The sequence below is a fragment of the Apis laboriosa genome, unplaced genomic scaffold (genome assembly GCF_014066325.1).
Source record: "Apis laboriosa isolate Shangri-la unplaced genomic scaffold, ASM1406632v1 scaffold112_cov148, whole genome shotgun sequence".
Classification (NCBI taxonomy): domain Eukaryota; kingdom Metazoa; phylum Arthropoda; class Insecta; order Hymenoptera; family Apidae; genus Apis; species Apis laboriosa.
The window spans coordinates 5,112,872-5,124,060 of NW_025220865.1; the positions used below are offsets into that span (position 1 = coordinate 5,112,872).

Below are 11,189 nucleotides of genomic sequence, written 5' to 3' on the forward strand. Positions count from 1 at the left end.
TCGATCATCAAATAGTTAATGAGTCGCATACAATCAGATTTGACGAATTAAGTAACCGTTCTGTGAACGAAAAATTTCAATCGCGTCGCCAGGAAACCGTTACTCGAATGCAATTTCATTTCTTCCCAATCGAATATGTACGAGTTTGATCGATCGACGTTGATTAATTTGACGAATGTTCGGAATCAAGGAAACGGATGCTCCCGTGACGTATTTTTATTTTCGATTGCAAATTGATTTGTCATTGAAAAATGTGATTTGAAAAGAATAAAAGGAGAGAATCGTTCGTGAATTATTTAACTCGATTATCCTCGACCTCCTTTCACGTATTGATTAAGGTTTCGATAAATATTCTGCCATCATCTACTGTTTTTTTTTTTATCAAAGATGAATTATCATTTATACATTTATAGTTACGTTTCATTTATATAATTTGAAGTACGAGAAGAAAGATTTATCCGTTACGCGAATTTTTAATGCGATTATTGCGCAGCTCGTTTAAAATATGCCAATTAATGACAATGCGACTGACAATGAGGTGAAGAGGTACGATACGAAATTCCCACGTTTTTCCGTTAGAACTGCCGCCGTCACGCTTAGCTACTTCCGGTGACCCCACCGGAACTGCAATATACGTTTGATCTGTCGCATCGGTGAATCGAGCATCATCTCAATCACTTTCACATTAACTTTCACATTAATTTCATTATATTTATCAAAAAATATTTCTTGAATATCGATTAACTTCGAAGTTTGTTATTTGAAATATCTTTTATCGTGACGAATAAAACTTTGCAATAATTCGATAACGAACACGAAAATATTAGAATACATAAAACAAAAGAACTTGTCGAAAATGTTTAAATAAAACGACTGTTTTCCGTTTAAAGAACTTCCATGCCACCTGGTGGAGATATCACGATTTACGTATAGCTTTCGACAGTTAGAACACCATTTATCAGTTAAGGGGAAAAAAAAAAAAGAGAACACGATGGTGTATTATCAATATTTAAACGTCACTTTGTTTATTATCGTAGAAAATAGACACGGGAACGAATTTTATTTCACTTTCACTATAATAACACAAAGTAACGGAAAAGTTCGACGAGACGAAGGTACACACGTATTTACGATCCACCGTACTAGAGACGTGCAAGAACCCCCCCCTGAAACACTCGGGACGCGAATGCCGTAGTTCAAACGGGCCCATGTCTCTCTACCCGGGTCCTACGGTGCGCCAGGGGTGTTGCTATATTAATCGATGCCCTATACTTTCTTAAATATTTATATTTTTCGATTTTACCACGATCGTATACATTTATACGATAATATATTCAAAAGATTATATTCAAAGGATAACTCGTCGTAACAAATCAATTTTAAATTCAAGAAATAAAATATACACGATTTTTATCCTCTTACAGTTTCTTTTTACATTTTCAAATTTTATTAAACTGATCATCACGATAATTCCTTCGTCAAAAGTACTTAATAATCAACAAATCTGTCCATCCACAGGAACAAACTTTTCTCCAGTGGTTCCATACGAGATCGTGGTTCCATATGAGATCGTCGTCCCTGTTTTTCATCCATTTAGGCACGAAGCACGAGTCAACCCACCCCCCTCCCCCTCTCCTTCATCGTGAAACCGTAAATGCTCCTCCACTCGGGCCCGGTATACCTTTTCCCTACTCCACCATCGCGATCCAGGGCCATGCCGAGTTCCCTGAGCGCCTGTGTGCATCTTTCCATCCGGCAACCTCAAGTTTGCACCGCGAGAAACCGGTTTGTCGCGCAATTATGCGACTCGAACTGGAGATACCGGCTACCATCGGGCGAACCTTCGATGAATTAACGCCGTGCGAGACGTACGGAGTTTTGATTTATCGAATCTGACTATATCGAGCGCGGTGAAGACGAAGATAACGCCTCGAGACGATCGAGAAGGTTGGAATCGTAGGGGTCAGCTCGAATCTAGGTCCGGGTCTGGTGCTCGAAGTTTACGGTGGTGAGTAGTGCAGCTGCCACGGCAAATGGTCGTACATCTGCTGAGACGCGAGAATGAGAGAGGCTCACCGCGAAACCCAGCCAAGGTTTCTTTCGTTTTCAGATCTTTCGACCGAGATTCCGCGTAGAACCTTCGTCTCGAGGCAACATCGATGGAAGGGGGGGGAGGGGTAGAATGAATTAAGAAGACGTAATTGCCTGATTAAGCGCAACTGTCGATCTGTTTGATATTGTTTTAGATTTGATAGAAACGATTTATGTTAACTATTCCATTTTCGATTCGTAAATCGAATCACATATATCTTTTTTTTATTTTTTAATTATGAATTAATTCGCAAATAACAGAGAAAAACAGTCTCTTGAAATAAACGAGTGAATTTTGTACTACAAATGATTGTTTTTTTACAAATCAATTTTACATTTCTCCTGTCAAAGAAAATGTGATATTCCATTTACTTGATACTTCATGTAACAGAAGTTCATTGGTTCTCCAAATTTTTATAAGTTAAAAGTTATTTATTTATTATTATAAAAAAGTTCACGTAAATTGATTTAATTGATAGAAATTTAATTATTCTCAAATTTTCCATAAATAATATTAAAATTGCGTTACGAAGATTTTACATATAACGATGTCGGTCAAATTACCAATGGTTCGTTGAATACTACTTGTGTTTTAACTCTACTTGTGTTTTAATTACGAGCAAAGATGGGAAATAGGGGAGTGAAAAATATCTGAATGACCGTATTTTTTCAAGCAGCTGCATTGCCTTGATTTAGTTTTAAAGTAAAGTAAGCTCCACGATCACAGAGGAAGAAAGAAAGTTGGCAGCTGTCTTCGGTTTCGTTCCTCTTTGCTATTTTCTCATATCTAAACACAGGAAGCTAGGGACTTACTTTACTTACCTATATCGTGCGATATAAATCGATAAAGTATAAGATAAATTTGCACAAAAATGACTAAAAACCGGCCAAATGATTGGAAAATGCAAAATCACACATACATAATCGAATATTTGTAAATTTTTCATTATCTGAATAACAAATGGCGAATAGGAAGTGATGGCTTTCCGGTTCATTACGGTTGTAAATTACGCGTGATATTTGCAATCTTCCCGCGATGAGCCTTGGTAATAAAATAACTATTAAAGTTGATGCAATTTTAAAAAAAAAAATTTGCTTTTTTTTTCTTTCTAAAAAAGGCGTTCTACTATTCATTTTTGCGAAACTTCAGTTAAAAGTTCACGAAAAACTTAAAATTAATATTCAAAATACATCGTTTAAAATTAATATTCAAAATACGTGCTAAAATTTATTGAAATTCGTAGAGGAATCTTGAGACCTTTGCTTTTGTTTATTATGGATTAAATATTCAAAATTATATGTCAGAAGGATATTCGAAATGAAAAATATCAATCTAAATTTCAGAAGAAATTTATTGAAAACGGGGAGAAAGTAATTTAGTAAAACTTCCGCTTAGTTCTCCATTTACATTCAGAGTCCATCAAGAATTCCAAGAATGGAATATTTATACGAATTTAAATTTCAGAAAAATTCGAATAGGGGTAACCCTTAGTCACCTCGCTTCCTCCCTTACGTTTACGATTAAACCGACCGAATTATAAATAATCCGGTGAAGAATTTAGCCGGGACGACGAAACAAAAGAGGAGGGATCAAATCGAATTCGCCCCGTTTATTTGCACGGGGTGCAGTGTGAAAACGCCCCGTCGACGAAAATAACGTTCGAACAGCCTTGATCCAGCTACGAATGGCTGCTGGCTAGAGCGACTATTTTCGTCGACCTTTTCACGTGCGTACACGCTCGTTCCACGATTACAGGGCTATGTGTCGAGGGCGATATGCACAGGTGCATGCACCGAGAAAGGAACAGCGCAAGGAAGGCGAAGGGGGACCTCGGAAGAGATGTGGAAGGAAGAAAGGAAGGAGGAAAAGAGCACTTGGTGGATGGTGGATGGTGGATTCGAGGAAGGGTGACTTTCAGCTACCGCCGCAACCTTCCACGTTTGCTTTTTCTAGTCGCTTTGCGCTCGTGGCAAGCTCGAGTAGATTAGAGATAGAAGAGGGGGGAGGAGAGGAGGAAGCGAGCAGGGAAGGCAAGGCGCGTGGACGAGCAGAAAAGAGATGACGAGGTGTATAAGTGTAATCAGCCACCTGATGGTATGCAATAAGAAGAAATATTCTCGGTATGCGAGAATGGAGTGTGGAATGATAAGTGTTAAAACATTTTATCAAGTTGAGTGGTTTTAGGTAGTATGGAAGAAATGGGAGAAAATGTTGGTTTCCTTTTTTTTTTTGAAGGATCTTCTTTTCAAAAGAAGAAATAACGAGGTTTTCCTTTTTTCAAATTAACTCTTAAAACAGATATTTTATTTTTTGGTGAATAACGGAGACGAAAATGTAATTTTAGTTGTAATTTTAATTAGAATGGGAGAGAGAGTTTCAATTGGAAAGTTTTTATACTATTAGTCGGAATAGTAAAGATAGAGAGAAGAATGATGATAAAAAATAATGAGATATGACTAAATTCTACGGTGGTTGGATAGTAGTTTAAGAGATAATTTCTAGAAAGACTAATTTTGCCAAGAAGGACTTTTGATGTATAATGTAATTTACGCTCGTTGAAAGTGAAAAGAAACATTTTCATAATAAAATATAACGAGGAAAGTAGTATTGAAAGAAAGTGGATGAATAGAAATTTTATTATTCATGAAAATTAAATTTCACTGACAACTGTAAATGGACAAATTTTACATGGTAAATTTATAGCTTGGATAGATATAAAAAAGTATGTTGAAAACTTATTTATGATAAAAATAACGAACGAATTAATACTTTAAAAAATACGATACTTTAAAAAATTTATTAAGATTATTATTTTCATGTTGATTTTAAATTTAAATGAAATGAATTTCAACCCAAAACATTGATCAATTTTATACATTTCATATCAATTTTAATTTATTCATGTGAAATGTATCGATAATTCAATTCAAGAAAGAAACGATAAAAGAATAATAATATAATAAAGTTGAGAAGGAAAATAATAAAATGTTCAATATGATTAATATCACCAAGAGAAGAATCACGATAAAATACAATTTAAATCTTTTCTGCGTATGTTAAGAAAATATCAATTATTCTGAAATATTGAAATTAAGAAACAGCTAAGGATTACAGCAATTCGAGTAAGAACAATAATTTATAATATTTCCATGAAATTTAAGAACGAATCGTAATAAAAATTGAAATAAATTTAGAATATTTACGTTTCGAAAAAAAAAATGATCATGTTTACTATTTCGTTTGAAAAAAATGACATTTCACATATTGATTTAATAATTTCAATTTGCATTCTATATTTTGCGCGACAAATGCGATTAATTTATATCTCGATTAAAATATATCTACAGAGATAAAATTAAATATCTATATATATAATTAATTATTCCAATTATTATCGTAATATTATAATAATTCATGATCCGACCAATATACGATATATACGATATATACGATCAAAAGACCACATAACATGCATAAAATAAAAGGAAAAGGAAAATCAATTTCCTATTATTGTAATTTCCCATTATCGAGATTAACAAATTATCCGAAACACTTGAAAGTACCATCTAACAACGATCACGACATTACGCGTGCAGTGATCCACGACGGGAGTTGATTTTCATTTTCCGATTGAACGAGTCACGGTGAATCAACTTGCACGGAGGAGATCTCTCGCATGCGTCATTTACTCTCTGCTCTTTACGGCACTCTTTGCGGCTCAACGATGCCTTTAAACGCGACAACGGGAGAAAACATCGAGGGGTGGAAACACTTACTAAGAACGATAAACGGCGCCATTTCCAACTCTCCGCGATTTCGGATTTACATTTTTGCCAACATCAAGAATATCGAACGTGGCGCGAAGGAATATTCTGTATAACTTTATATTTATAATTTTTTTATATTTTTACATTTTAATTCGATAATTTTAAATTTTTAGACATTTTAAAGAATGATTAAGTTATAAGTTATTCAAAGATAAAAGATGAATATCATGCAACAAACGAATAAATAAATTAACAACATTCGTGATAATTATTTTTTGATAGAGATTTCTTTTAAAATCTAGTGTAATAAGGTATTCGTTTCGCGCGCGAAAATTTAAAATGTGAAAAAAAGACGGAGGTGTAGGATAAAAATTGTGAAGTCAATGAAATAATTCCATGTACAAATTTCAATAGCGTAAAAATTGTTGGATTTAATTCTACAATTCATATATAAGATGGCCAAATGAAATTAAAAAAAAAATTAAAAAAGGCGTCAGATATGACAAATCATCCGATGATTTGAATAATGGATATAGTATTAAAATCATGATGGTAATAAAAAAGTAACGTTTTATATGGAACTCGTCTCTATTCTTTTCGCATGTATTTACCAATACGCCATATGGTTATAGATAAACCACATGCCAGTGTATTCCCATGAACATCGAGTCGACAGGTACAAAGGCTAACATGTGCTATGACGCGGACCGAGCTTTAACAATTTTATTGTAAATATACTATATTATTTCGCATATCACAATGTACATCCTTATACAGATTTATTCATAGTTTTGTACGTATCTAAATAATGCTTTTTGGTTAAAGCTTTTTGATTTTTGAACACTTAAACTTATGTATTATTTTAGATATGTGATATTATTATGTTAGATATGTTTTATATAAATCACATCATAATAAAAAATATTAAAAATAAAAAAATTTTAGATAATTCGATATAGACTTTAAGATCTAAGATTACGTATACTTCAATATCTAATAGATTCTAAATTGATAATTAATATATCGTATTCCCATCCCATTTACAAAGAGCTTATTTTTGATCCATTTTTTTAATCCGCCATCATCCATATAAGAAATAGATGCTACAGATAGGAAACACGTGGTATCGATATTCCAATGCCCAGGAAATGAATAAGTGAACAGATGTTAAAACCCTAGTTCCCCGAAGTGAACATTTCCTCTAAAAAACAAAAACGATTTTAAGAACGTGACACATGCTTAGATCCTATGCTTATGAGGGATGAAAATATAGTTCACGTAATACGGTTCTGTTTGTTGCGCGAGTAAGTCCTCCACAGGTCCGGTTTTAGGACATATCTATGGGCGGCAATATTAAGAGCAGGGGTTTAAGATTTTAAATCTTGTAAGTATATTGTCTGTTATCCGAGGTTTATCGATGTTGCCCGATATCATCCGATTTTACCCGATTTTGCGCGATATTACCCGAACGTTGCCCGCGATTATTCGCCGTTCAACCCGTTACGTTAATTGAACAAGACAAGATCTCGAAATATCACATTAATTTTTTGATAAAAATTTTTGCATATTGATAAAGTTTGAAAAATTAAAATCAGTGACTTTTGATTTTAAAGATAAACGATCGATATTTCTAAATCTCTTTAGGAGATTTTTTATTTTTAAATTTTTAAATTAAATTAATTTAAATTTTTAAATTTAAAATAAGTTCTAAATAAGTTATTTGTAAATATTTGAATAAGCCATTATTGAAAAAAAAAATGCGTTCAAACACTTACCGATAAGTATTTATTTCCAATGTAAACTGAAGGAGGTTTATCTGAAATATAAAAAAAAAAACTTGTTACGAATTTGTTATATCCCATTATTTTATTATTCTTTTGCAATCATAAAAACAAACATTGCATATTTTTTGTTTAAAAAATATATATATATATTCTTGTTATTTTTGTTATTTTTTTTTATTTTTCGAAATTATTAATTTGAATAAAAATAGTATTTTTATAAATATATACGATAATTGATACATTGTAAATTAACAAAATATTTGTATTGTCGATTTTTTAATAATATTTTAACAATAAATAAATGAAATAAAAAAAAAATACTCAAACTTAAAAAAGATTATCTTTATACTTATTTTAACATTTTAACTTTTAAAATGGTAAATATTATTTCAACTGATAACACTTTCAAAATGGTTCATTAAACGTCATTTTAAAAGATGATAAATACATTCTTGCATAGTCCTTTTTATATGCAAATTTAAGAAATTAAATATTCTTAACGATTAATTTTTCCCTAGAAACAGAAGTTAAAAGAAAATTGATGATAATTTAATATCGAATATTCGAAAATTATAATGTCAATTCTTCTCCTCTTAGTTGAAGTATACTTTAAGGATTTTTTTTGTTTCTAAAGATACATAGAAAAATTCGAAGTTCCATGTATCTTTTATCTTTTAATGAGATAAAATATAGATAATTTATAGATAATAGATTAATAAATAATAGATAGATAATTTAATCGATCGATAATTTAAATCAGTAATATTACTTTTTTCATAATATTCGATAAATAGATAATAAATCGATTAAATTGAATAATCCTTTGAATTCGATAATCCTTGAATGAATTTCCTAGATTCAAAATCGTATCTCTATTCATCGAGTACGTATTATCGATAAAGATACAAAAAAAAAAAAAAAAAATTAAGTTAAAAAGAAGTGGTGCTTCAAAACTTTATCTTTTAAAAACAAGACATTTTAATTAAAATATATTTTAATAAATATTTTAAATTTAATATTCAATTTTTTTCTTTTAAAATTTAAATCCATTAAATTGATGATATCATATCATATTAAAGTTACTAATAATAATTGAATCAATTAAATTTACAGTCGGTTGGATCGATTTCTCAGATTGCAGGTATCCGCATCGGAACCGAAGAAATGGGAACAGGACGATCGATGCACTAACATTTTCGTCGAATTTGTACAAGACATTGTGTTACGATATATCGTTATGAGAAAACCGTTCACCAATATCCGTTTGAATCAATACAAACGTTAATCACCAGATTTATACTTCCCAAATATTGATTCATTTGCTCAACAAACAAGCTTGTTATTTAAAAATTTGTTTTGCTATCACTTTCACGTTTTAAAATTTGAAACTTTTTGAATTTCAAACTTTTCAAACTAAAATGTAAAAATACATGCATTTTTTTTTATTCCTTTCAATATTTGGAAATAAATATATTTAAAATAACTAAATTTCTGGCTTTCCTTCTAAAATTTAGAAATATCTCTAATACAGTATTACACAATTTATTTACTTATAACAAAAGTTTGAAAATAAGTAAATTTTTTTACTTATTCAAACTCTTTTTAAAAATTTCCAAATACCTAATCAAGTCAAATTTCTTATTATCTTTTCAAACGTAATCAATTTATTTACTTCTAATAAAAATTTGAAAATAAATTTCAAACTCTTTCTAAAATTTAGAAACAATCAACTTTCTTTTCAAACATAATCAACATATTTACTTATAATGAAAATTTATAATGAAAATATATAATCAAAAAAAAAAAAAAAAAATAGATTTCAAACTGTTTCTAAAATTTAGAAATACCTGAATAATCAAATTTCTCATTTTCTTTTTCAAACATAAATACATCATTGCACAATCAACTTATCCACTTGCCAATAAAAATTTGAAAATAAGTAAATTTCTTTACTTTCAAACTCTTTCTAAAAATTTCCAAATACCTAATAGTCAAATTTCTCACTTCCTTTTCGAAACATAATACTCCATTACACGATCGACGAAGGCAAGGCAAGGAGGGGAAAATTGGGGGAAAGTCGGTGGAGAAGAATCGTCGATTCATTACAAAGAAATCCCCAAGCTACTTGGCTACGTCTACGCGCCCCATAAAAATGCGTACGTTATGCTTTATATCGAGTGAAACGGTTCCCACGACACCCCGTGCGCCGGCTCTCTATGGGAACGTTTTATCGGGGTGAAATTGTACGTGTCTGCACACGTTACACGTTCGCTCACTTACACGAGCCGAACGTACGTACGTTGTGCCTCGTGCGTGTAGTCGTCGATTGTAACGGCGAAACGTTGAATTCGACCGTCGTGTTGATGCTGCTTTGAATAAAAAAAAAAAGCCGCATTTGAACATCTAACGAAAGGTTAATTGAAGAGGTCGCTTTTGGCTTCGCGTTCAATTTGATCAAATATCAATTGCCAATACATTTCCATCCATAACTCATCGGACAGATTTAAAAACATTTATGAAAAATTTGAATTTTATTTACACGATATGAAAAGGCATGAAATATTCAGAGCGTAATGTGGATAAATTAAAAAAAAAAAAAAAAAAAAAAAAAAAAGAAAAAAATAAATTGTATTAATCTTATCTTTAATATAATTTTTCAATAATTATTTTAATAATTAATTTAATAATTTTTTTAATTAATTTATTAATTAATTAAAAATTGAATAGTATTTTTTTTTTTTTTTCAGTTATCAGTTGTATAATATATTATTATTTCATATAATATTTTCGATTACTTTTTTCGATATTTTTTGATTATATTAATGACTTACACTATCCATGTTAAAACTCGATAATACCAACTAGTACTTCGTGGTATATATTGAAAATTGAAAATACACACGCAATTTCTGCTTTTAGACGACATCGATGGTAAGTTGTCCTGCATTAGTAAACAATTAGTAAATGTATACGAAAATTTATACGCTTTTACCATGATCAAGATTATTAATTACCTCTTATCTAATTTCTGTACCGTTAACTCTATGCGTTTCCGCGTCAATAACGTTACATTATTGTTTGTCATTGTGGCCGTAATTATTCACTAATTACGTACGAGGACATTACAGTGTATTATACCATAATCAAACTGGCGTAACACGGTTCTCTATCAATAGAGAAGATAATATATAAATTCTCGATGGGATCGAAAAATAGCCGTATAACAGAATGTTTGAATAATAAAGCATTACCAGATAAGAAGACTCGGTTTAATAGAGATTTTATTGTGTTCACAGATATTAACTGTGAATATCCTCTATCATATACGTAATAGCTTTATGAAACACATAATTACCGGTTCAACTATGCAAAAGGATTATGCTAATAATATTGGATAATAAATGAAAAAAACGACTAACGAACGTAAATTAATTTTAGATATACGCTACATCGAAGTAACAGATAATATTTAAAAAAAAAAAAAAAAAAAAGAAGAAAAGAGAATGATAAAATAAGATTAACAACGAATTAAAAAACAAAAAAATC

General features: G+C 30.8%; 1 protein-coding gene across 2 annotated transcripts in view; it reads right to left on the reverse strand.

Annotated features, from left to right (window-relative positions):
- LOC122714645 (protein numb) overlaps positions 1 to 11,189 on the reverse strand; it is a 60,323-nt gene that overhangs the window by 28,162 nt on the left and 20,972 nt on the right. The window contains exon 2 of one of the 2 annotated variants that reach the window (XM_043936199.1): positions 7,635 to 7,675. The exons of the other annotated variant lie outside the window; for it this stretch is intronic. The gene's annotated coding sequence lies outside the window, so the exon portion shown is untranslated. The remainder of the gene's footprint in view (positions 1 to 7,634; positions 7,676 to 11,189) is intronic. 2 annotated transcript variants of the gene reach the window in all.